This window comes from Scyliorhinus torazame, chromosome 2 (assembly GCF_047496885.1).
Source record: "Scyliorhinus torazame isolate Kashiwa2021f chromosome 2, sScyTor2.1, whole genome shotgun sequence".
Classification (NCBI taxonomy): domain Eukaryota; kingdom Metazoa; phylum Chordata; class Chondrichthyes; order Carcharhiniformes; family Scyliorhinidae; genus Scyliorhinus; species Scyliorhinus torazame.
Genome location: NC_092708.1, coordinates 240,005,499 through 240,029,329, shown reverse-complemented (window position 1 = coordinate 240,029,329; position 23,831 = coordinate 240,005,499). Strand labels below are relative to the sequence as shown.

General features: G+C 45.0%; 1 protein-coding gene and 1 long non-coding RNA gene across 2 annotated transcripts in view; one reads left to right on the top strand and one right to left on the bottom strand.

Moving 5' to 3' along the window:
• The window catches only part of LOC140407861 (uncharacterized), a 72,634-nt gene extending 72,098 nt beyond the window's left edge, over positions 1 to 536 (top strand). The window contains exon 3 of the long non-coding RNA XR_011939848.1: positions 149 to 536. This is a non-coding gene — a long non-coding RNA (uncharacterized lncRNA). The remainder of the gene's footprint in view (positions 1 to 148) is intronic.
• The window catches only part of rab15 (RAB15, member RAS oncogene family), a 239,169-nt gene that overhangs the window by 192,365 nt on the left and 22,973 nt on the right, over positions 1 to 23,831 (bottom strand). The gene's annotated exons all lie outside the window — the stretch shown is intronic.

Sequence of the window (23,831 nt, the reverse complement as noted above, 5' to 3'; positions counted from 1 at the left end):
TGGTCACACCAATGCCCTGTGCAACTGAAGCATAACCTCCCTCCTTTTGTATTCAATCCCCCTCGCAATAAACAATAGCATTCTGTTAGCTTTCTTAATTACTTGCTGTGCTGTACCTACAATTAACTTTTTGTGATTCATGCACTAGGACACCCAGATCCCTCTATATCTCAGAGCTCAGCAATCTCTATCTTTGATTATCAAGCTGGAACATCTGGACTATGTGCACGGGATTGCCAGATGACTTACAGCTGGTCGAAAGAGGACACAAGACAACCACGATCAACATGGAGCTTGATTAGCTTAACATTATATAGCATCCCTACAGGAGGCCAGGCTCAACATAGAGTCAAAGAGTTTTTGCAGCACTGAAAGAGGTCCTTCAGCCCATCTTGTCCATGCCAGCCATCAAGCAACGATCTACTCTAATCCCATTTTCCAACACTTGGCCCATAGCCTCGTATTCTATTTTATTTCAAGTGCTTATCTAAATACTTCATAAATGTTGTGAGGATTCCTGTCTCTACCACCCATTCAGGCAGGGGGTTCCAGCTTCTCCCCCCCCCCCCACCCCCCGGGTGAAAAGGTTTTTACCTCACATCCCCTCTAAACCTCCTGCCACTTACCTTAAATCTATGTCCCCTGGATATTGACCCCTTCACTAAGGGGTAAAAGTTCCTTCCTATCCACCCCACCTGTGCCACTCATCATTTATACACAGAATGGATCACTGAAAAAAAACATTACATGTATATCTGGCAGGGGAAAACCCCAGAGGAAACACGTGAGCCAGATGTAGGCATTGCTGTAAGGAGCTTGCTCCTCTCGATGATAGAATCCTCCACAAATGGTTCAAACATATTCTCTCCATCTGCCTCTCAACACAAAAAGGGTGAGTTAACTCCATAAGTATCTGTGCTCCACCACCGAGGCAAAAATGCAGTTTTATGAGGACCTTAGCACTGCTATTTGCAGAATCCCTTAGACAGAACATCTTTACCTAATGGGGATTTCAATGCAAGAGTGGGCGCAGACCATGAGACATGGCCCTACTGCCTTGGACATCATGGCCTATGGAAAAATAATGAGAATGGACTGACACTACTTGACTTTTTCTGCTACCACAAGTTTTGGCCCTGGTGCACACGTCATGCGGCCCCCCGTGCCTGCCCGGCCCCATGTCCTGCCTGTCCTCACCCTTCCCCGCATCCTCCTCAACGGACAAGGACTGGCATTCATTTTCCCCCTCCAGCATGTTGCCCCTCTGCTGTGCGATGTTGTGGAGGACGTAGCAGCCCGCCACGATGCGGGCGACCCTCCCAGTGCTATACTGGAGGGCGCATCCAGAGCAGTCCAGGCACCTGAACTGCATCTTCAGGATGCCAAAGCACCAGGGCAGCACGGTGGCTCAGTGATTAGTACTGCTGCCTCACAGTGCAGAATACCCAAGTTTAATCTTGGCCCCAGGTTACTGTCCATGTGGAGTTTACACATTCGCCCCGTGTCTGCATGGGTCTCAACCCACAACCCAAAGATGTGCAGGGTAGGTGGATTGGTCACGCTAAATTGAGGGTGGGACGCGTACCATGGAAAAGTCCATTGTTCTTGGGCGGGATTCTCCGGTCTCTGGGCGGGATTCTCCGGTCCCCGGGCGGGCGCAGCCGGAGAATCCCACCCCGGAATTTAATACTCACGGTACAAAAATTAATTTGCATCCTCAGAATTTGTCCATATTCCCATCAGTGTACAGTTTCCCATGATGAAGAAGCCTTCATTTTTGGCACCATATTTCTCATCTTAATCTTATTAATCTGCTAAATGTAATGGGATTAGTCATTTTATATCATTGGAGGTCCCAGTGATCAGAAGTGATGCCTGACAGTACATCCTCTATCTGACTGAAATAGATCCCAAACTAAAAGGACAATCAGGAAAATAGTCAACACATGGAAGTTCACCAAGCCCAATGGATCCCCATATCATTTATAATCTAGCGTGGCATACGTTTTACCAATTTATTTACTGTCATGAAGATAAACACTGGCCGCGTTCTCCATTGCTAGTCCATTGAGCTTTTGACCACATGCCTGTGCCATCGCCAAGACGGCCTACCTCCACCTCCGTAATGTCACATAACACCATCCTTGCCTCAGCTCATCTGCAGCCTAGGTCCTCATCCACGTCTTTGTTGCTTATTATTCCAATGCTCCATCCTCCACGCTCCATAAACTGAAGCTCATCCAAACCTCTGCAATTAGCTCCATTTTAAGCAACGTCTGACTTTTATTCCCTGGCGTGGTTCGGTGCCAACATTGCTGTGAAGTGGGTTGGGAGATTTTACTGTGGTAAATGTTACGCTACATAAATGCAAGCAGTTGTTGTTGAAGGGCCCTGCTTAACTATTCCAAAGATTAAAACGGAGAAAACTCCCCAAAAGTCTAATAATCATCACTATTCAGCCCTGACCAATGGACAGGGCTCAGCCATAAGACAGGTGAATGACCATGGGTTGACCCAACATCTTGATCGGGTAACAGGGCTCATATTAAATCATCTGCATTCTCAGGCAGATGGAATTGATTCCATGGCAATAGTCAGAGGTTCTAGAGAGTTTCCCTTGTTGTCCTGGCCAACATTTCTCCCTTACACAACACACGAGTTGATCCTCCCTGTTCGTGGGAGCTCTTGCAGAAAATTAGCTGCTCCCTTTACCTTTATTATACCAGTGACTACACTTTTTTAAAAAACTGCTTCATCAGCTGCTAAGTACTTTGGGATATCCCGAGGGCATGAAAAGTGCCATATGCTCAAGATCTTTCTATTCCACATTTTCTTTCATCGCACCAGGACAGGATTTCCCCATGTACCAATAAATATTTAATTGACTCTGACTTCACCCATTTCAATATCCTGCCCAGATTATTAATCCAGCATTTTGTGAAGGGTTTAATTGACACAATACGCAGCACTTTTGCTGAGGGTCTTACATATTCGTCCTTTGTATTCAGGTTCAGAACAGCCTGTACATTTTCAACACTCATCTTACAATGTTAATAGCCTCCTCTTTTCCATTGCTCTTTTAATACATAGTTGACCTGTTATTACTGTTTTTCCTGTTCAAACCACTTCAGCTCTAACACAATTCTATTGATCTCCAAATCAAATAGCCCATTTTTAGCTTCAGTTACTTCAGCACAGATCAGTCATCAGATGGGAGATCTTGGCTGCCTGTTTGCCTCCGTAACACACTACATCATGTGTTTTGCCTACTGAATAATCAAAGCAAACCATTTGCTGCCTCCATTGTTTTTAAATGGCAGAACAATGAAAGAAAATGAAAACAGACAAAGGAAAAATGTACAGTAGGATATGTGGCATAATGCTAATGGTGCAGTTTAGTGAAATGCAATTTTGATTACCCTGTGGCATGTGTTCCTGATCTCAGTCACACTGTTGTGGGGAAATACAAACTGAAGTCAGCTGCTTTAAAAAAAATGTGTTCCTTTCTCGGAGTTACAAAGTCAATGTGCAAAGTGGACCGGGGGGGGGGGGGGGGGGGGGGGAGGAGGAGGAGGAGGAGGGAAAGGCCCTTAATTCATCTCCTTGCTTGCTCCAATCCAACAATGTGGTTGACTCTTAAATGTCACTCAGTTTAAGGGCGATCAATGCCAGCCCAGCCAGTGATGCCCACATTCCATAATGATTGCAAAATAGGTTGGGGTCCAATTTATTCTTGACCAGAAAATCTTTTCAGCATTCAGCACAATGGAGTGGAATGAGTCAACTGTGACTCAGGGTAACGTCGTCACCTCCAGGTTGTGGGTTCAAGTCCCACACCAGAGGCTTGTGTACGCATTCTTGCCCCACAATCCAGTGAAGCTCTGAGGGAGTGTTACACTTGAAAGTGTCGTCTTTCAGTTGAAACATTAAAACACTTTCCACCTTCCCTCTCAAGCGTGTGTAAAAGGTACAGTTACACTATTCTGAACGAGCAGAGCTCTCCCATTTCCCCGGTCGGTTTTTACTCAACAGATTCTCTGGTCAATATCCCTTTGCTATTTCTGAAAATTTGATGTGGGCAAATTGGCTGCTGCTACGTTATAACACTGATTTCAGTTCAAAACCACTTTATTGGTTATAAAGTATTTTGGGTCATCCTGATGTCATGAAAAGCACTATATCAATGCAAGTCTTTCTTTTAAAAAAACTTCAAAAGTTAAAAAAAATTATCTTGCAAAAGATTCTCAAAAATCTTATGCAGAAAAAAAGGTATAAAAATAAAACACCAAAAGATACTGAGAATATTGTCACAAAAATGTTTTTAAAAAAGGATAGATTTTTCTGGTCTTGCCAGTGACCAGACCAGAAATTCCTGCTCTAATGTTTCGACTGCTCGGGCCCGGTCCTGCCAGGGGTGTGCATCGTCTCGGGCGGAATGGAAAAATCTAGGCCAAAGTTTATTACTCTCAAAGAGCTTTCCTTGTTCCCATTTCAAAACTGTGCTGAAGGGAAACAGGACAGAACACCAAAATCCCACTCAATTGTTGTAGGCCCTCACTAAACCCAGGGTCTCCACTAAGAATAATGGTACAAAGGGGTGGGCTTATTATCTTGAAAGCTACTGCTCCAGAGCTTTGTGCACACCAAGCACATTAATCCAAAGAATTTCCAGCAATTAATTTTGTTATATTTCATTCTTTCCTGGAATGTTGGCATTGATGGCTTGGCCAACATTTTTCGGCCCTCCCTAATTGTCCCTGAAATGACTGGCTTGCTACACCGTTGCAGAGGGCTCATTTTTAAGAGTCAGCCACGTTGCCGTTGTCTGGAGTCACATGTTGACCAAACCAAGGGCGGGTTTCTCCGTCCCGCCGCACCAGGTTTCGCTTACTGGTCAATGGGTTTTCCCATTGTGGGGCAGCCCCGCTCCGCCAGGAAACCGCGGGCTGCCGGCAAAATGGAGAATCCCGACAATGGAGAATTCAGCCCCATATAAGATTTTCTTCCATAGGTGGCATAGTGGCACAGTGGTTAGCACTGCTGCCTCGCAGCACCGGGGACTCGGGTTCGATTCCGACCTTGGGTGACTGTGTGGAGTTTGCACATTCTCCCCGTGGCTGCATGGGTTTCCTCCGGGTGCTCCAGTTTCCTCCCGCAGTTCAGAGATGTGCAGGTTAGGTGGGTTGGCCATGGTAAATTGCCCCTTAGTATCCAAAGGGGAGGTGGGGTTACAGGGATAGGACGGGCAGTGGGGAGTAGGGTGCTCTTTCGGAGCGTGGGTGCAGACTCAATGGGCCGGCTGGTCAGTTCTGCACTGTAGTGAATCTATGATTTTAATTGAATTGAAATTCCAGCAGCTACCATGGTGGGATTTGAACCCATGTCCCTAGAGCATTAGCCGGGACCTCTGGATTACTAGTCCAGTGAGATTGCCACTATGCCATCAACTCCACCAAAATTAATTCTGTTGAATGCAAGATCCTCAGGACCAATAACAAATTCTTGATACCTCATAATAATAATGTGCAATGTGCAGATTAGGTGGATTGGCCACGCTAAATTACCCTTAGTGTCCAAAATGGTTGGGTGAAGTTATTGGGCTATGGGGATAGGGTGGAGGTGTGGGCTTGGGTAGGGTGCCCTTTCCAAAGGACGGTGCAGACTCGATGGGCTGAATGGCCTCCTTCTGCACTGTAAATTCTATGAATGATAATCTTTATTGTCAGAAGTAGGCTTACATTAACACTGCAATGAGGTTACTGTGAAAAGCCCCTAGTCACCACATTCCGGCACCTGTTCGGGTACACGGAGGGAGAATTCAGAATGTTCAAATTACCGAACAGCAAGTCTTTCGGGACTTGTGGGAGGAAATCGGCGCAGCCGGAGGAAACTCACACAAACATGGGGAGAACGTGTAGACTCCATACATACAGTGACCCAAGCCAAGAATCAAACTTGGGACCTGGCGCTGTGAAGCAATGGGTTTTGTACAGAAAAGCCCACTGAAAACACATTTGGATTGGTTACATCCACCGTAAGGGGACAATCTTTTCTGGAAAGGTTGGACCAATTAGGTTTGTATCCGATGGAGATTAGAATACTAAGAGGTGACTTGATTGAAAGATATAAGATGCTGAGGGGTCTTGGCAGGGTAAATGTAGAGAGGATGCTTCCTCTTATGTGATAATCTAGAACTAGGAGTCACTGTTTAAAAATAAGGGGTCACTCATTTAAAACAGAGATGAGGCAAAATCTTTTCTCTCAGGGAGTCGTGAGTCTTTGAAACTCTTTTCCTGAAAAAGGTCGTGGAAGCGTCTTTGAATATTTTTAAGGTAGAGGTGGATAGGTTCTGTTGTGTTTGGTCTTCTATGCCTTGCAAAAAAATCCACCAACACCTTGACTTGTCCAAACCAGGATCTTTACTGAATCACACGTGGCAAGATTGCATTCTGTTACAGGTCAAATTATCATGGAGTTTCTTTGTACTCCTCTGGAACTACACACAGCATGACTGTTCAACTGTATGTCTTACTAGCATCCCCTACAACCATCTGGTGATGGCCAGATGGGGTCCCCACTTATATGGGAGTCCCTAGTCACATGACCGTCTGGGATCCCATGGTGTATCTGCACTACCGCCTGCTGGTTGGAGTTCGCACACCATCCACCTACGACATTGCTTACAGGCATATCACCACAGATTCTTGGTCAACAAGGGGGTGATTACCAGGCTCAAATGGCTGAACGGCCTCCTCCCGTTCCTTGTTTGTATGTTGATATGTAACTGGAGAAAAGAACTCTGTTGTAGGCGCATGTCAGTGTGTGTGAAAATTCAAACTGGATTCCACTGAAATCAACATTTTCCCAGTTGGATGTACTTTAAATTGAAATGATTCAATGCATGTAATACAATAGGTCAGCCTATAAATTATCAATTAGAAAGGGCGGCAGGGTGGCACAGTGGTTAGCACTGCTGCCTCACAGCTCCAGGGACTCAGATTCAATTCCGGCCTCGGGTAACTGTCTGTGTGCAGTTTGGACATTCTCCCTGTGTCTGTGTGGGTTTCCTCATGGTGCTCCGGTTTCCTCCCACAGTTCAAAGATGGCGGGTTAGGTGGATGGGCCATGGTGAATTGCCCCTTAGAGTCCAGGGATGTGCAAGTTAGGTTATGGAGTTACAAGGATAAGGCAGGGTGGACTGGTGAGTGGACATGGGTAGAGTGCTCTTTCGAAGGGTCGGTGCAGATTCGATGGGCCGAATGGCCACCTCCTGCCCTGTGGGGATTCTATTATTCTATAGTGAAATTAGAAGTGAGAATACTATCATTGCTAGTTTATAAACATCAAATTAGTATTGGCAAAATTAGAGGATGCTTGCGTGACAGCCCTCATCTTTTTTTTGGCAGAGATAAGAAGCCATTTAAAATGAATGAATTAATGCCCGTGTTAGACACAGTAATGCCAGGTAATTATGTTAAATGTTCATCCACTTAACAACAATTTATCCTTGACAAGTTCATTGTGTAGATGCATGAACAGGTCAACCTGACACAGAATATTTGTTTATCTTAGCCTTCTAGCTGATACCCCTCACCAATAGAAGTGGAATAAAACATTAATTGCTCCATAAGCTTTCTTTGAAAAAAATTACTTAACCTCCCCTCGTGGATGGAGGAGTAGGTCTTGCGGCACAGTGGGTACCGTCCCTGCCTCTGAGCCAGAAGCTCCGGGTTCAGGTGCCACCCCAGGACTTGATGGCCAAGGAAGGTGGGTTCAAATTACGGCCAACATGTTGAGTATCAACCTGCAAATCAATCCAACATGTGCCAATGGCAGGTGTTAAGGGCGGGAGACAGGGACAGCATGGTGGCGCAGTGAGGACCTAGGTTTGATCCCGGCTCGGAGCACTGTCCGTGTAGAGTTTGCACTTTCTCCCCGTGTCTGCGTGGGTCTCACCCCTACAACCCAAAGATGTGCAGGGTAAGTGGATTGGCCACGCTAAATTGCCCTATAATTTGAAATTTGTTTTCAAAAGTAAGAGCGGGAGAGTCAGCTTGATGTGAAGTGGCGCCCCTCAAGCTATAAGCCTCTGGTGACAGGCTAGAGACCTGTCCCAGGAAAAAACTTAGCAATGGAAACAGATGAAAATCTGCCTTATGCACCACTAGGTGCAGGTAGAGAGACAACAAACAAGCCTGGCTGGAGGACATGCATTGATGGAAAGATGCCACAACAAACCAGTCAGTACCTCATCAGTTGGTGGGAAGAACGGGAGTCAAGCCAGGTGCTCTTACAATCGAGGGTGGTCAGTCATCGCCATTGCAGCAGAGGGGTATTTTGTGGGTGAAGGGGAGAGGAGAGAAGACGTTACAGGAGATCAGTTAGTAGGAAATGTGGAAAGCTATCATGAGGAATGAGAGGCTTCTCCGCCATTCAATGAGATCATGGCTGATCTTTTGTGGACTCAGCTCCTCTTTCCGGCCCGAACACCATAACCCTTAATCCCTTTATTCGTCAAAAAACTATCTATCTTTATCTTAAAAACATTTAATGAAGGAGACTCTACTGCTTCACTGGGCAAGGAATTCCATAGATTCACAACCCTTTGGGTGAAGAAGTTCCACCTAAACTCAGTCCTAAATCTACTTCCTCTTATTTTCAGGCTATGCCCCCTAGTTCTGCTTTCACCTGCCAGTGGAAACAACCTGCCCGCATCTAACCCATCTGTTCCCTTCATAATTTTATATGTTTCTATAAGATCCCACCTCATCCTTCTAAATTCCAACGAATACAGTCCCAGTCTACTCAACCTCTCCTCATAATCCAACCCCTTCAGCTCTGGGATTAACCTAGTGATTCTCCTCTGCACACCCTCCAGCGGCAGTACGTCCTTTCTCAGGTAAGGAGACCAAAACTGAACACAATACTCCAGGTGTGGCCTCACTAACACTTTATACAATTGCAGCATATCCTCCCTAGTCTTAAACTTCAACCCTCTAGCAATGAAGGACAAAATTCCATTCGCCTTCTTAATCACCTGTTGCACCTGTAAACCAACTTTTTGCGACTCATGCACTAGCACACCCAGGTCTCTCTGCACAGTAGCATGTTTTAATATTTTATCATTTAAATAATAATCCCTTTTGCTGTTATTCCTACCAAAATGGATAACCTCACATCTGTCAACATTGTATTCGATCTGCCAGACCCTAGCCCATTCACTTAACCTATTCAATTCCCTCTGCAGACTTCCGGTATCCTCTGCACTTTTTGCTTTACCACTCATCTTAGTGTCGTCTGCAAACTTGGACACATTGCCCTTGGTCCCCAACTCCAAATCATCTATGTAAATTGTGAACAATTGTGGGCCCAACACTGATCCCTGAGGGACACCACTAGCTACTGATTGCCAACAAGAGAAACACCCATTAATCCCCACTCTTTGCTTTCTATTAATTAACCAATCCTCTATCCATGCTACTACTTTACCCTTAATGCCATGCATCTTTATCTTATGCAGCAACCTTTTGTGTGGCACCTTGTCAAAGGCTTTCTGGAAATCCTGATATACCACATCCATTGGCTCCCCATTATCTACCGCACTGGTAATGTCCTCAAAAAATTCCACTAAATTAGTTAGGCACGACCTGCCCTTTATGAACCCATGCTGCGTCTGCCCAATGGGACAATTTCCATCCAGATGCCTCGCTATTTCTTCCTTGATGATAGATTCCAGCATCTTCCCTACAACCGAAGTTAAGCTCACTGGCCTATAATTACCCGCTTTGTGCCTACCTCCTTTTTTAAACGTTTGCTGATTTCCAATCCGTCGGGACCACCCCAGAGTCTAGTGAATTTTGGTAAATTATCACTAGTGTATTTGCAATTTCCCTAGCCATCTCTTTTAGCACTCTGGGATGCATTCCATCAGGGCCAGGAGACTTGTCTACCTTTAGCCCCATTAGCTTGCCCATCACTACCTCCTTAGTGATAACAATCATCTCAAGGTCCTGACCTGTCATAGCCTCATTTCTATCAGTTACTGGTATGTTATTTGTGTCTTCCACTGTGAAGACAGACCCAAAAAACCTGTTCAGTTCCTCAGCCATTTTCTCATCTCCCATTATTAAATCTCCCTTCTCATCCTCTAAAGGACCAATATTTACCTTAGCCACTCTTTTTTGTTTTATATATTTGTCAAAACTTTTACTATCTGTTTTTATATTCTGAGCAAGTTTACTCTCATAATCTATCTTACTCTTCTTTGTCGCTTTTTTAGTAGGTTTCCGTTTCCCCCTAAAGATTTTCCAGTCCTCTAGTCTCCCACTAATCTTTGGCAATTAGGGATGGGCAATTAAGATCATCGATGCCCACATCCCATGAATAAATATGAAAAAAAAATGAAAAGAAAACTACTGAACCTACACACTCTGAATCTTATTATTTAGCTTCATCTGCCTTACCAGATTCCTTCCTGCTTTTAAAAACTCTTAAAACTTCATCTTTCATTCTGACTCAGGTCCCACACTATTTTGCACTTTTGTCTCATCACTCCTACTTTGTCCGCACGGGTTTGACATTGTCCCGAGTGGTTTGAGACATCTTCCGGCATGTGTAAAGGACAAAGGGAATCCGCACAGAGTAAAAGAAGAAACAAACTTTTCTTTACACAAATGATGGAAACTACCCGGTGGATCCCTACCGGGTTCCATTCCTGGTCGGTGCCTTACTGGCCGACCTTTTATACATGGGTTAATTGAGATCCCCCGCCCTTAAGCGTGGGAGCTCGTAATCTGCAAGGGGCACGGGAAGGATAAGCATTCCCACCCCGTAGGTCCCGTGCAGGATATTACAGTTGGGTTAGAAGATGATGGGCAGATTTTCAGACCTCCCGAGGTAGGTAGCCTGAGCATGGAGACCCGCCTCGGTTTACAGGGCCTCGTTAGACCCAATTTATGTTCCGGTGAAGCAGGGGTGGGATAGAGCCAGGTCCTGCAGCAGATCGTGTGCAGCAAGTGGGTTGTTGACGGCCAAGTCAGGCTGGTTGGAAGACCAGCCTCCATTCTCTGCGACTACGCCCTGCTGTTTTTAGAAGCTGGTACACTTTCTAGCCCTGGCACCTCACACCTCAGCCATCCTGCATGCCACGTCCAGGTAAACCCATGCCCTCCACTCACCTCCATTCCCCTTCAAACCCACAATGCCAGCTTCATTGCCACTCACCCAGTATCCGCCATGGGCAGACCACAGGACTCATGTGGAGATGAAAATTAAAAAATTCTAACAATCTAATATAGGTCTCACTGACAGTGAAAACAACCTATTGTTCATGAAACCCATTCAAAGAGTATAAATCTCAAGTGGTTAGTTTCTTGTAAAAACAAACTTTTATTCAGACACCACGCCAAAGACAGCTAATGCCTCTTTAAACCATCAATCTAAATGTGAACTCAGAACCTCACGCCCGCCCCCCCTCCCACAGAGATAATTATAGCTTTTGAAACTCAGCCAAGCATTTGGGCAAAGATATTGCATTCAGTTAAGCATACTCTTTGATTCAACACACCAGATTGCTATGATTCTCTGTAGCTGATACCATCAGTTATACTTTCGTATAACAACCCTTGTGAAAAGTCAACAAACACCTCAATTGAAACTGCCCAAGCAGATGCTGTTTTTTTCTCTAACCCACACCAGATGGCCTGTCAATAAAAGCAGTCCTGCAGAGTTTTTTAACTGACAGCTTCAACCTATTTTTTCATGTTTAAAGAGCAGGGATTTAAAAAGCTTCAGATCTTGAAGTTTAACAGATCTTATCCGCCTTTCAAGAGCGATTATGGCTACTTGACCAATTTGTGACTTGGGTTAAGGCCTTGGAATAGCCAAAATGAGGTATGTTTGAACTTGGCACGGCTATTTGAACTTAGTGCTGAGTTCAGGTTTTCTTCCTGTACGAATCACATCCCGCCCCCTTCCATATCTCCCCCAACCAATTATTTTGTCAGGGTTATGTTCACCTCATATCACCCCCCCTCCCAAAAAAAAGTATAACTGATGGCATAAGCTACAGAGAATCATAGCAATCTGGTGTGTTGAATCACAGAGTATGCTTCACTGACTGCAATATCATTGGCCCTGGTGTCCATTTCCCAGCTCTACCTACGTGGTTGCATTACTGGAGGAGCAGCTATCTTTGGTCAATATCAGCCATCTTCCGGTGGCTGGTGTAAGTAAAGAGGATGCCAAGGAAAGTACAAGGAGGTAATCTTGCGACATGGGTTGTTCTTTGGTTGAAAAGTAGAAGACAAAGAGAGTAACGAGTAAATACAAATGATGTGACAGGGAGTCATGCAGGTGATCTAAACTAGTTGTATAGTGAGTCGTGCAGCTGGATTCAGCAAGTGACATGAACAGTCTAAAGAACGGGAATAAAAAGGGCAGATGGAGTGTGAAATCATCCATTTTGGATTTAAGCCAGACAAATCTGAATGTTTTCCTATTGTCACGGGAGTGTCCCTTTAAGAAACGTTTTTGTCTTATCACATAGCGTCAATTATGTCATTGTGTGGGTGGGACTGGGCTGTGGCTCTGTGAGTTTTCACTTTCGCTTTGGATTTTGGAGCTGGTTTGTGGCTCTTGAGTTTTTACTTTCGTTTTCACATTTGGCTGCTGTAGACTCAGACAGTGACTTATTTTGGCCTGTCTCTCTACCTTTAATTTTAAAGAGTTATTCCAAGGAAGAAACTCAATGATTATAGTTACCTGCTGTTTCAAACAGTTATAGGTTAGGTGGACTCCATAAGATACTTTGGAGTTTTCTAAATTCTGGCCCATAACACTATTAATGGGAGTCGAAGCAAATACATTCATGCTTAGAAGTCACGGGTAATCATAAAGAGAAATAGAATATCAAGGGCACTGGAATTCAAAAGTGAGGAAGAGAAGCTCCTGTTACACGGTCAGTCTGACCCCCATCTGGAGTAACTGCGTTCAGTTTTAAGCACCTAGTCTCAACGGATATGAAACTTGAAGGGGCACAGTGCAGCATCACCAGGATGATATAAGGCTTTGTGAAGGCATGCTGCATAAACTTGCTTGCTCATTCCATTTGCATTTAGAACATTGGGAAGTGATTTGCCGATAGTCTTAAATTAATAATTGGGCCTGATCGGTAGATACGGATAAACTCTTTCCTTTGGTGAAGAGATCTAATCATGATTGGGTATAATCTCCAAATAACATGGAGTGACATCAGGAAAGACTTCCAAAAAATCCAAAACTTTGCCCCGCAAATAGTTATGGATATTAAGTCAGTTGAAATTTTGAGCTCTTTATTAGGTGAAAGTATCAAGGAATATGGAATAAAAGTTGATAAATGGTATTGATATACCGAACAGCCTTGATATAATTGAATGGCAAAAGGTTCAAATTGTTGTTCCTATGTCTGCTAACTGTCTCGGCTGTGAATGGTGCATTAATTTGAAAAGAAATGGCAACTTCAGAAAAAAGTGACTGATTTTATTACTTTTCATCCACACTCATCAGATTTGGAATTCTTCAGATGAATGGCTACAAATCCATATTATTAAAACTTCATTCATAGAATTATAACCACACAATGCATGTGATTTGCTTAAACAATGCAATGGCCATAAAGAGGCTCACTGAACGGATTCCTGCTCTCACTCATCACCTGAAATGGAAGGTACAATGTTGAGGCAGGCCCACCCTGGTGAGCATTGCACTTAATTGTGTCCTCTCACCTGAATCTGTGCATATTTTTAAAAAATTAATTCAAAGGATGTGACGTCGCTGACTGGACCAGCATTTATTGCCCATCCCTAAGTGCCTGTCAGAAGGTGGTGGTGAGCAGCCTTCTTGAACTGCTGCAGTCTATGTGATGCAAGTACACCCACAGTGCTGCATATGCAGGCACATTTTCTAGCACGTTTCTGATAGTGATGTTGTGCAGAATGAAATTTGGATCCTAATCCACACAGTAAAATATGCAACAAGTATGCATCATTTTCTTGATGGTTGTTTATGCAGCATTACATGCACCTGTCTTCTACCTGCCAGGTGTTCACAGCAGTCTCTCTTTACAAGTGCTCGCACTTAGCCCTTCACATGTGCTTCTTAACAACATATATAGTCAGGTGGCACGATGGCACAGTGGTTAGCACTGCTGCCTCATGGTGCTGAGGACCGGGGTTCGATCCCGGCCCTGGATGACTGTCCGTGTGGAGTTTGTACAGTCTATCCGTCTGCATGTGTTTCACCTCCACAATCCAAAATGTGTAGGGTAGGTGGATTGGCAATGCTAAATTGTCCCTGAATTGGAATTTTAAAAAACCCAATATAAATAGCATACCATTAACACTTGAATCCTGACTTAAGCTCCTCACTTCCCTCCATCCTTTTGCAGGGGTGCAAAAGTATTTTCTAACCTTCTACTGTGGATATTAATGAACTCAGTGCAAACTGAAGATCAGGTTCATTGCCTTATTGCTTGAACAGACTGCTCTAACACTGTACAATGCAGCAACCGACAAAACCCTTGATGGATGGTCAATTCTCTACAATATTTGGAAGATTTAGAAGATTCCCATTCTTTAAATTCACACAACACAGACAAAGCATATGCTTACATATGGTTTCTGTGGCTTGTGTTTCCTGGAACAGGTTGCTAGCCTCAAGACAGAGGTTATATCTTATGGGACACCACTCTATGGACACTGTCTAATGAAAAATAAAGAGTCTGTTTTGGGAGGGATTAGAGGGGTTGTTTCCGGTGATTGAAGCTCTGGGAAAGACCGCTCTGTTTAACAGCACTCTGGGGGGTTTTGGGCTTCAGCTGGGAATGCCCCACTGAGGCTGCACTCAGTCGCATTTCCTGCAAAGAGGAGCTCTGCTCGTCAGTGCAGGAATGGCGCCACGATCTCTCGGCACCTGACGCGCGACCCCTGGGCTTGCACAACGCCCCAACTCACTTGCTGTGGGGTCTTGGAATCCCCCACACCTCGCCTCATATGGGCAAGGCACCCCCGGTCCCGATACCCAACATGGGCAAAATGCTACCTGAGCACCTTGGCAATGCCAGTCTAGCACCCTGACAGTGCCCCTGCCAGCCAGGCAGTGCCTCCTGAGCACCATGAAAAGTGCCAGGGCGTATGGAACAGTATCTAATCTGAAACAGGGCGTGGATGTAATTTTAACCTAAACTGCTGGGCAAGAGGCACATTAGATCAAATGGAATGGTGATTTTTCACCCCGCCCAGTATTATTTTCCAGTGAGGCAATCGAAAGTAAAATTAGGTACCGTGTAAAGTCAGAATTGAGTCCATCAGTTTCAGAAGAGGTGGCTTATGGCCTTCAGAGGAAATAGGGGGGAAGGAAGTTATTTGTCGTAACAAATGCCAATAACTCTAGCAATACTGCACTAATTTCTGCTCGACATATGGCTTCCTTTGGGTTTCCACACTGACACATTATAAAAGCTACATTGTGTCAACAGGCTCCTACGTCATTCCGGTTGCTATAATAAATCCCAGGAGAAATGCGAATTTGTGAATGAGATCATTTATCAATAGGGTCAAGTCTCATTAAATCGAATGACAGCTCAGGAGCAGCAGGAGGTGAGTCATCCTGGAGTCTGAGCTTGCTAGAGTCTGTATCAGCGCAGCAACTCTCTCCCTGACAAGAACATGGAGCTGAATCCTAGATTATGAATGTGGAAACAGGTACAAAGAGTAGTCAATCCTTCAGAATCCAGCAACAGCTTTTTAATCCAGATAATGGATGGAATTTAATGAGACCAGTGGAGAGCTTGATATCCATTGCCAAAACCGGCACCAGTCCAGTCAATCCCATCTCTGGGAACACCAAGGGAATTAAACCCCCCATTAATTGCATACTTAAAGGGCTCAATTGATATCCAGGCGGCAAGACTGCCCACAAGTCTTCCTGCCCAGACTTAAGTCTGCATACAAACAGATGAAATAGGAGCAGAAGTAGGCCATTCAGCCCCCTTGGGCCTGCTCCACCATTCATTAAGATCATAGCTGATCTGATTGTGTTTCGAGTTCTACATTCTCATCGACCTTGATAACCTTTGATTCCCTCACCGAACAAGAATCTATCCCCCTCCGCTTTAAAAATATTCAATGACCCCACCTTCTCAGGCAGAGTGTTCCCAAGTCAAACAACTCCCTGGGAGAAAAGATTCTCCTCATCTCTGTCCTACATGGGCAGCCCATAATTTTAAATAGTATTCTATAGTTCTGGGACTCACCCACTAGAAGAAACATCCTTTCCACTTCCACCCTGTCAAGATTACTCAAGATCTTATATACTTCAATCAAGTCACCCCTCACTCTTCCAAACTCTAGTGGAAACAAGCTCAGCCTTTCCAATCTATCCTCATGAGACAACCCACTCTTCTAGTAAACCTCCTCTGTACCACCTCCAACGTATTTACGTCCTTCCTTAAATAAGGAGATAAAAACAGCACAATGTGGTCTCACCAATGCCATGCCATGTATAACTAAAGCATCATCGTTAATGTCCAATTCCTCTCATGATAAATGATAGCCTTCTTGATTACATGCTGTACCTGCATACCAACATTTTGTGACTCATGCGCGAGAAAATCTCTCTCGTCTTAAATGCTACACATTTAAACACTGCCCATTATTAAACAGAAAGATATGGAGAATTTTATAAAAGGTTTTCCGGTATGTTATCGAACAACATGTAATTGTCTCTTATGTGCATGCATAGATATTGCTGCAGTGTTCAAAAAGGTAGACAACAAATGAAAGAAACAAGTTCTCAGGAAATAAATTTCAGGCCGAACTTCGAGCAGGCAATCTTATTTGACAAAGTGTCTCATGTGGGCTCAAACAAAGTAGAATTCATATAATATACGAAATAGGAGCAATAGAAGGCCAAATGACCTGCTGATCAATAAGATTATAGTAAGTCTTACAACACCAGACTAAAGTCCAACAGGTTCGTTTCGATATCACTAGCTTTCGGAGCACTGCTCCTTCCTCACCCAAGGAAGGAGCAGCGCTCCGAAAGCTAGTGATATCGAAACAAACCTGTTGGACTTTAGTCTGGTGTTGTAAGACGTCTTACTGTGCTCACCCCAGTCCAACGCCGGCATCTCCACATCTATAAGATTATGGCTGATCTAATTACAGTTTTAACTCCACTTTCCTCCCTCTAATCTTCTGTAACCTGTGACTACTTGTTGATCGAAAATCTAACTCAACCTTGAATATGCTCAATGGCTCAGCCTCCAGAAGTCTCTGGGGCAGAGAATTCTAAAGATTAACAACCCTCTGAGAGAGAAGAAATTCCTCCTCATCTCGATCGTAAATGGGAGGCCCCCTTATTTTTGAAATTGTGCCCCCTAGTTCTAGACTCCTCCACAAGGGGAAACATTTTCTCAACCCTGTCGAGCCCCCTCAGAAACATATGTTTGAGCAAGATCACCTCTCGTGCTTCTGAACTCCGGACAACTTGCTCAACCTTTCCTTACACCCGCGAGGCAGATAAAAGTGGAGTTCTGATTAAATACGACACCCAAAACATTTAATGCATCTTTTCTCTCGTTACAGTTTTCGACTGCTGTGCTGCACATTTCTTTCATTTAATGTATCAGCTTCAGCTTTCCAGCCTCGTCAGCTTAACATGTCATTAGCTACATAAACGCAGGTTCTGTGCTGGTTGGGTAACTTCAGGATCAATGCGGCACTGAAATCAGGATCGACTTTGGGTAACTCTAACAGTCCCTTTGGAAGTATTTCCCATTTTATCGACGGTACAGCTGAGCTCAAAAACGTTCGGCACTAACCTACATTGTGTCACAGACTAATCACAAGATATGTGACATGCCAATCCCTCTCCTACTGTGAGGTAAAGTAAGAAAGCACTTCCATTGTAAATTATTCTGAGTTTTGAAATCCAACATTCAAATTATGTCATTTTCTGATGTGCAAACTCCAGTGCTGGGAGTTACAAACCCACAGGGATAGAGTCAACAGTATTTAAATTTGAGCTTAGCCATCAAGGAGTAAATTCAAATACTTTTGTGCACAATCAGTGATGGAAATCTGGCCGTGTTTGCGTGGATCTCACCCCCGCAACCCAAAACAATGTGCAGGCTAGGTGGATTGGCCACACTAAATTGCCCCTTAATTGGAAACGAAAAAATAATTGGGTACTCTAAATTTATTTCAAAAAAGTAATGAAAATCTGGGACTGTCACCCACAAATAGTAAGATCAAAACTGAGGTTGGTAGATTTTTGCCAGGGTATTCAGCAGGCAAATGCGATACAAATGATTTAAAGGCAGAACATGGTCAAGGGACTGAAAGTTTGCTCATGTTCCTATGTATATACTGGATTAACATGCTAATCTAACGTGGCCCTGACTTACGGTAAAGGAAAAAAGCCAAGTGGTGTATCATACAGATGCATACAAAACAATGAACAAACCCGGTCACACATAATCCCTTGGATATTCTTTTTTTTTAAAAACACTAATTTATTGAAAGTATATCAAGAAAGTACAAACAAAAACTAGAAGCAATCAAAGAAGAATGACAAACAAACTTTATTACAGTAATGATACACTTAACCCTATAGCAATACAACACAGCACAAAACCCCTCATATAAAGAATCATACTAGCATAAATAACCAAACTAACCAACACCCACCCCTTAAAAACAATAACTAGTATACCCCGGAACCTTCCCTCCCTTTCTTCCTGCCTCTCGAGACACTCCGAAAATAGCTACCCATGGGGAAGACGTGACTACCATTCCTAATACTTTAGAGAATACATCAGCAACTCCCCTCCAAACCTTACCAACTTTGGGCAAGTCGAAAACATGAGGGTATGATCAGCACACCGTACGCAACGATCAACTACTCTTGGGAGTAATCGGATCAACCACTCCCGGGAATAATCGGCTCAACCTTGCCGGCATCATATGAACTCTGTATGCAGCTTTAAATTAATATCTGGCGCAAGACGAGGATGCATTGATCCTCTGCAGCGCTTTTTCCCAAATCCCTCCTCGTATCTCCTCTCCCAATCCCTCCTCCCATTTTTGTCAAATAGCCACCATTGAAGATTCCTCCATCTTGGCCAGTTGAGAATATACATCGGAGATCTTGCCATTCTCAATTTCATCTTCCGACAGCAGCCTATCCTGTAATACCGGCAGCAACGTTTGGAATGAACCCACCTCCTTTCTCAGAAAGGTCCTGATTTAAAGGTACCATTGGATAATTGGCAAGCCTCCTCCAACTCAGTGACGACTGCAAATTTTCTACCCAGAAATAGGTCTTCAAGGCATTTGATCCACAAATGGTCCCACTCTCTGAACTAAGCATCCAGTCTAGCTGGAACGAATCTATGGTTACCACAGATCGGGGCCTTCACATTCATGTCTTCTATGCAAAAACGTAGCTGGCACTGATCCCACACCCTCAACGTAGAGACTACCACCGAATTCGACGAGTGACTGTGCAGTGAGAACAGCAGAGGAGCTGAAGCTAGTGCCCTCAAGGAGTTCTCAAATATGAGGCTTCCTCCAACCTACACCATATCGACCAATGACCTATTACCCACTTCCGGACCATGACGATGTTTACAGCCCAGTAATTTTGAAAGCTAGGGAGAGACAGTCCACCATCCCGTCTTTTCCTCTCCAAATAAACTCTCTTAATACAAGGAATCCTCCCGTCCAAACAAAGCTCAGTATAAGCCTACTAACCTTTTGAAGAACGATTTAGGCAGAAAGATTCAGGAATATAAAGAGGAATTTCGGCAGGACCACCATTTTTATTGTCTGGACTCGCCCTGACAGGGGCAGCGGCAACATATCCAATCTTTTAAAGTCCTCTTTCATCCTCTCCACTAAACTCGTCAGAATCAACGTATGGAGCTGGGCCCAATCACGTGCCACATAGATCCCCAGATATCAAAAGCTCTTTCTTGCCAACCGAAACGTAAGCTGACTTGGGCACCCTTCCTGCCCTCCGGTGCTGATCAGGAATACCTTTGCCCTTTGTCATGTCGAGCTTATAGCGAGCGAAGGAGCCAAACTCATTCAGAATCCCCAGTATCATATTGAGTAATTCCGTGTGATTAGAAATGTACAACAGGAGGTCGTCTGCATACAAGGAGACCCAGTGCTCCACTCCCCCTTGCACAATACCGTTCTATTCCCTAGACGACTGAAGAGCCATCACCAATGGCTCAATCGCAAGGGAAAAAGCAATGGAGTGAGTGGGCATCCCTGCCTCATCCCATGCTGCAAGGTAAAGTACTCAGAGTTAGCCCTGTTAGTTGGAATGCTTGCTTTCGGGGCTTTGTACAGCAGTCTGACCCAGTCTACAAATCCTTGTCCAAATCCAAACCGTTCCAATATGTCTGACAAGTACGCCCATTCCACTCGGTCGAATGTCTTCTCAGCATCCATTGACACTGTAATTTCCACCCCACTTCCTCCTATGGATATCATAATTACATCTAATAGCCTCCGTATAGTGGTCATTAATAGTCTACCTTTTATACAAACCCGGTTTGGTGCGGGAGGGGTGTTAGCACACCCTTGTCCCACGCTTTCTGGTACATCCGCACCAGCGCGCCAAAACATTTGTAGAATTTGGCTGGGAATCCGTCTGGGCCCGGGGCTCCCAGACTGCATCGGCCTTACAAAACCCACCATCCCCCTAACTGGGGTCCCCAACTCCTGTGACCTCGCCTGATCCACGCCCGGAAACTCTAATCCATCCAAAAAGCGCCGTCTCGCCTCGTTCCCTGACAGAGGTTCGATTGGTATAGTCTCTGATAAAAGGTCTCAAACATTCTATCTTCTGGGTCCATTCCCTCCCTGCCCCTCTCATCCCTCAGCCTGCCTATCTCTTTGCCACCGCCTGTTTCCTCAGTTGGTGAGCAAGCATCCTACTGGCCGTCTCCCCGTACTTGTACACTAACCCTCTAGCTCTGCGCAGTTATCTCACCGCCTGATCAGAAGTGACCCGGTTAAATGCCATCTGGAGCTTCTGCCGCTCCTTTAACAGTGCCTCATCATGTGATCCCAGGTAGCCAAAATTGCCTCCACCAACCTTCTCTGCTCCTCTCAGCCTGTGCCCCCGGATCAAGATGAACTCTCCCCTAACGCAGCCTTCAGTGTCTCCCATAACACCCCAGCAGAAACCATCCCCATGTCATTCTGGTCCACCCAGTTACGAACAGCCCCTTCTATCCTTTTACATATTCCCTTATCCGCAAGGAGACCCATGTCCAGCCTTCACTGAGGTCTGTGAGGGGACGCCCTTTTTGCCTGTAGGTCCACCCAACTTGGAGCGTGGTCAGACTCCACGATCGTCGAGCACTCTGTCCCAGCTACTCGTGAGATCAATTTCTTATCCAAAACAAAAAAGTCTATCCAGGGATAACACTTGTGAACATGTGAAAACTCCCTCATCCGAGGTCTATCAAAACACCATGGATTGACACCCCACCATAAGTTTCATGAATCTTGACAACTTCCCGGCCATCACCGATATGCTTCCGGACCTAGAGCACGAGCAGTCCAGTCCATTTGTGTGTATCCAAATCTGGGATCAACGACAGAACCTACCTCATAAAATCCACATCATCCCTGTTTGGGGAATAAACATTATCGGGGAACCCTCCAACCACACGCTCACCAGCACGAATCTTCCACTCAGAAGCAATGAACCTTTATACTAAAAAAGCACACCCTCTTGCTTACTAACACAGCCACCCCTCTCGTCTTCATGTCAAGTCCTGAATGGTAGACCTGACCAACCCACCCCCTTCTTAGTCTTGTCTGGTCCGCCACCTTTAAGCGAGTTTCCTGGAGAAAAATCAAACCCTCAGATTCTTCAAATGTGTGAATATGTGCGACCTTTTAACAGGGCCATTAGACCCCGGGCATTCCAAGTTACCAATCATGTGAGGGGGCACCTACCCCCTCCCCCCTTGAGTCAGCCATATTTTAGTTGAATCCAATCACTCTAGGTCGTCAAGTCGCACTGCTTGAGGCCTCCATAAGGCGGTCCACTGCCGCCGACTTCTATACCTCAGTACCCTAACAGTACTTCAACATCAGCTTTCACCCCCCTCCCTCCCCTCAAACTAGGCCAAGAATGATAAATATTCAAAACCCTACCCTCCTCTCTCCATCTCGTCCCCCACATCCCTTCCACTTACTGGTTCTCACACCAGTATGGTGACCCCCACACGAGGATTGTGTCTTCCCTGAACCTGCAACATCCCCCAAACGCAGAACATCTAGCTCACTTTAATAAAAAGGGAACAGGGAGGAGAATAATAGAGAGGGGGAAAAAACAAGAAACAGAAGTGAACAAGCAACCGAACACCAACAATATCATCAACAGTACAATTCAAACACATTTCAACATATTTACAAATTCCCAATCCCCTGGTCCAAAGAAACTACTCGCCTCGTCCGGAGTGTCTAAACAGTGCTCCTGATTCCGAAAGGTGGTCCATAAATGAGCCGGATACAGAACTTCAAATTGACACCTTCCTTACGCAGGATTGCCTTGATCCTGTTTAGCCAGTTCCATGCCCTGGGGTACATTGTGATCACCCTCCCTTCCCACAAGCTCTGCTTCACCTGCTTGGCCCATCTCAGGATCTTTTCCTCCTCCACAAAACTGTGTAGTCGCACCACCATCACCCTTGGCTGCTCGATAGCCTTCAGCTTTCTCCCTAGCGCTCTATGCATACAGTCAATCTCGAGAGGATGGTCGAAGGCTTTCTTACCTATCAACCTCCCCAGCATCTGTGCAATATACTCCGAAGATTGTGAGCCTCTACTCCCTCTGGCAGACCCACTAATCGGATATTTTGATGACGCTCACGATTCTCCAGCGCGTCAACCTTGCCGCTCAAATTTTGCGACCGACAGCCAGCAAGGAAAGTTCCGCTTCTAGCGAGGCCAGTCAGTCCCCGTGGTCGACGACGGACTCCTCCATTTTCGGTAGCAAGGCACCCTGACCTCAGGTCGCTGTTCAACTCTCTCCACTGCCACTTTAATCAGGTCAGTGACCCTGGTCAGGATCACACAGGTTTCCAACCTCGGTTTTTGAAATTGAGCTGTGAAGAAATCTACCAGTTGGACTGTGGACCACTGATCCGGAAGCACCGACTCCAAGGTACGTGACCGTCTACCGCCTGGCCGTCACCGGACGTCCTCCCTTGGTTTTTCTGATTTAATAAGCATTCACTGTGTTCACACGCAGTGATGGGCAGCCTAGGCTGGCGAGTGAGCCGCACGAGTGGCTCTCCTTCGTCTCAGTGGGCCACAAAATTGAAATCAGGCTTGTTCACTAACCACAACCCCACGAATAAGATAAAATAAGTTTATTTTAAGTGAATTTACGGGATGTAGGAGTCGCTGGTTAGGCCAGCATTTGTTGCCCATCCCCAATTGCTGTTCAGAAGGTGGTGGTGAGCTGCCTTCTTGAACCGCTGCACTCCCTGAGGTATACACCAAATGTTCTATAACGAGTTATTTCAAAAATGCTTAATCATTCATATTTTAATAAAACTTCAAATGGCAAAAACAAAATAAATATTTACACTTTGGACACAGAGGGAGCGCACGGCTCCCATAGTCAATGTCGTGCGCAATCAGCATGCACCTCACTTATAATAATAATAATTGCTTATTGTCACAAGTAGGCTTCAATGAAGTTTCTGTGAAAAACCTCTAGTCGCCACATTCCAGCGCCTGTTCGGGGAGGCCGGT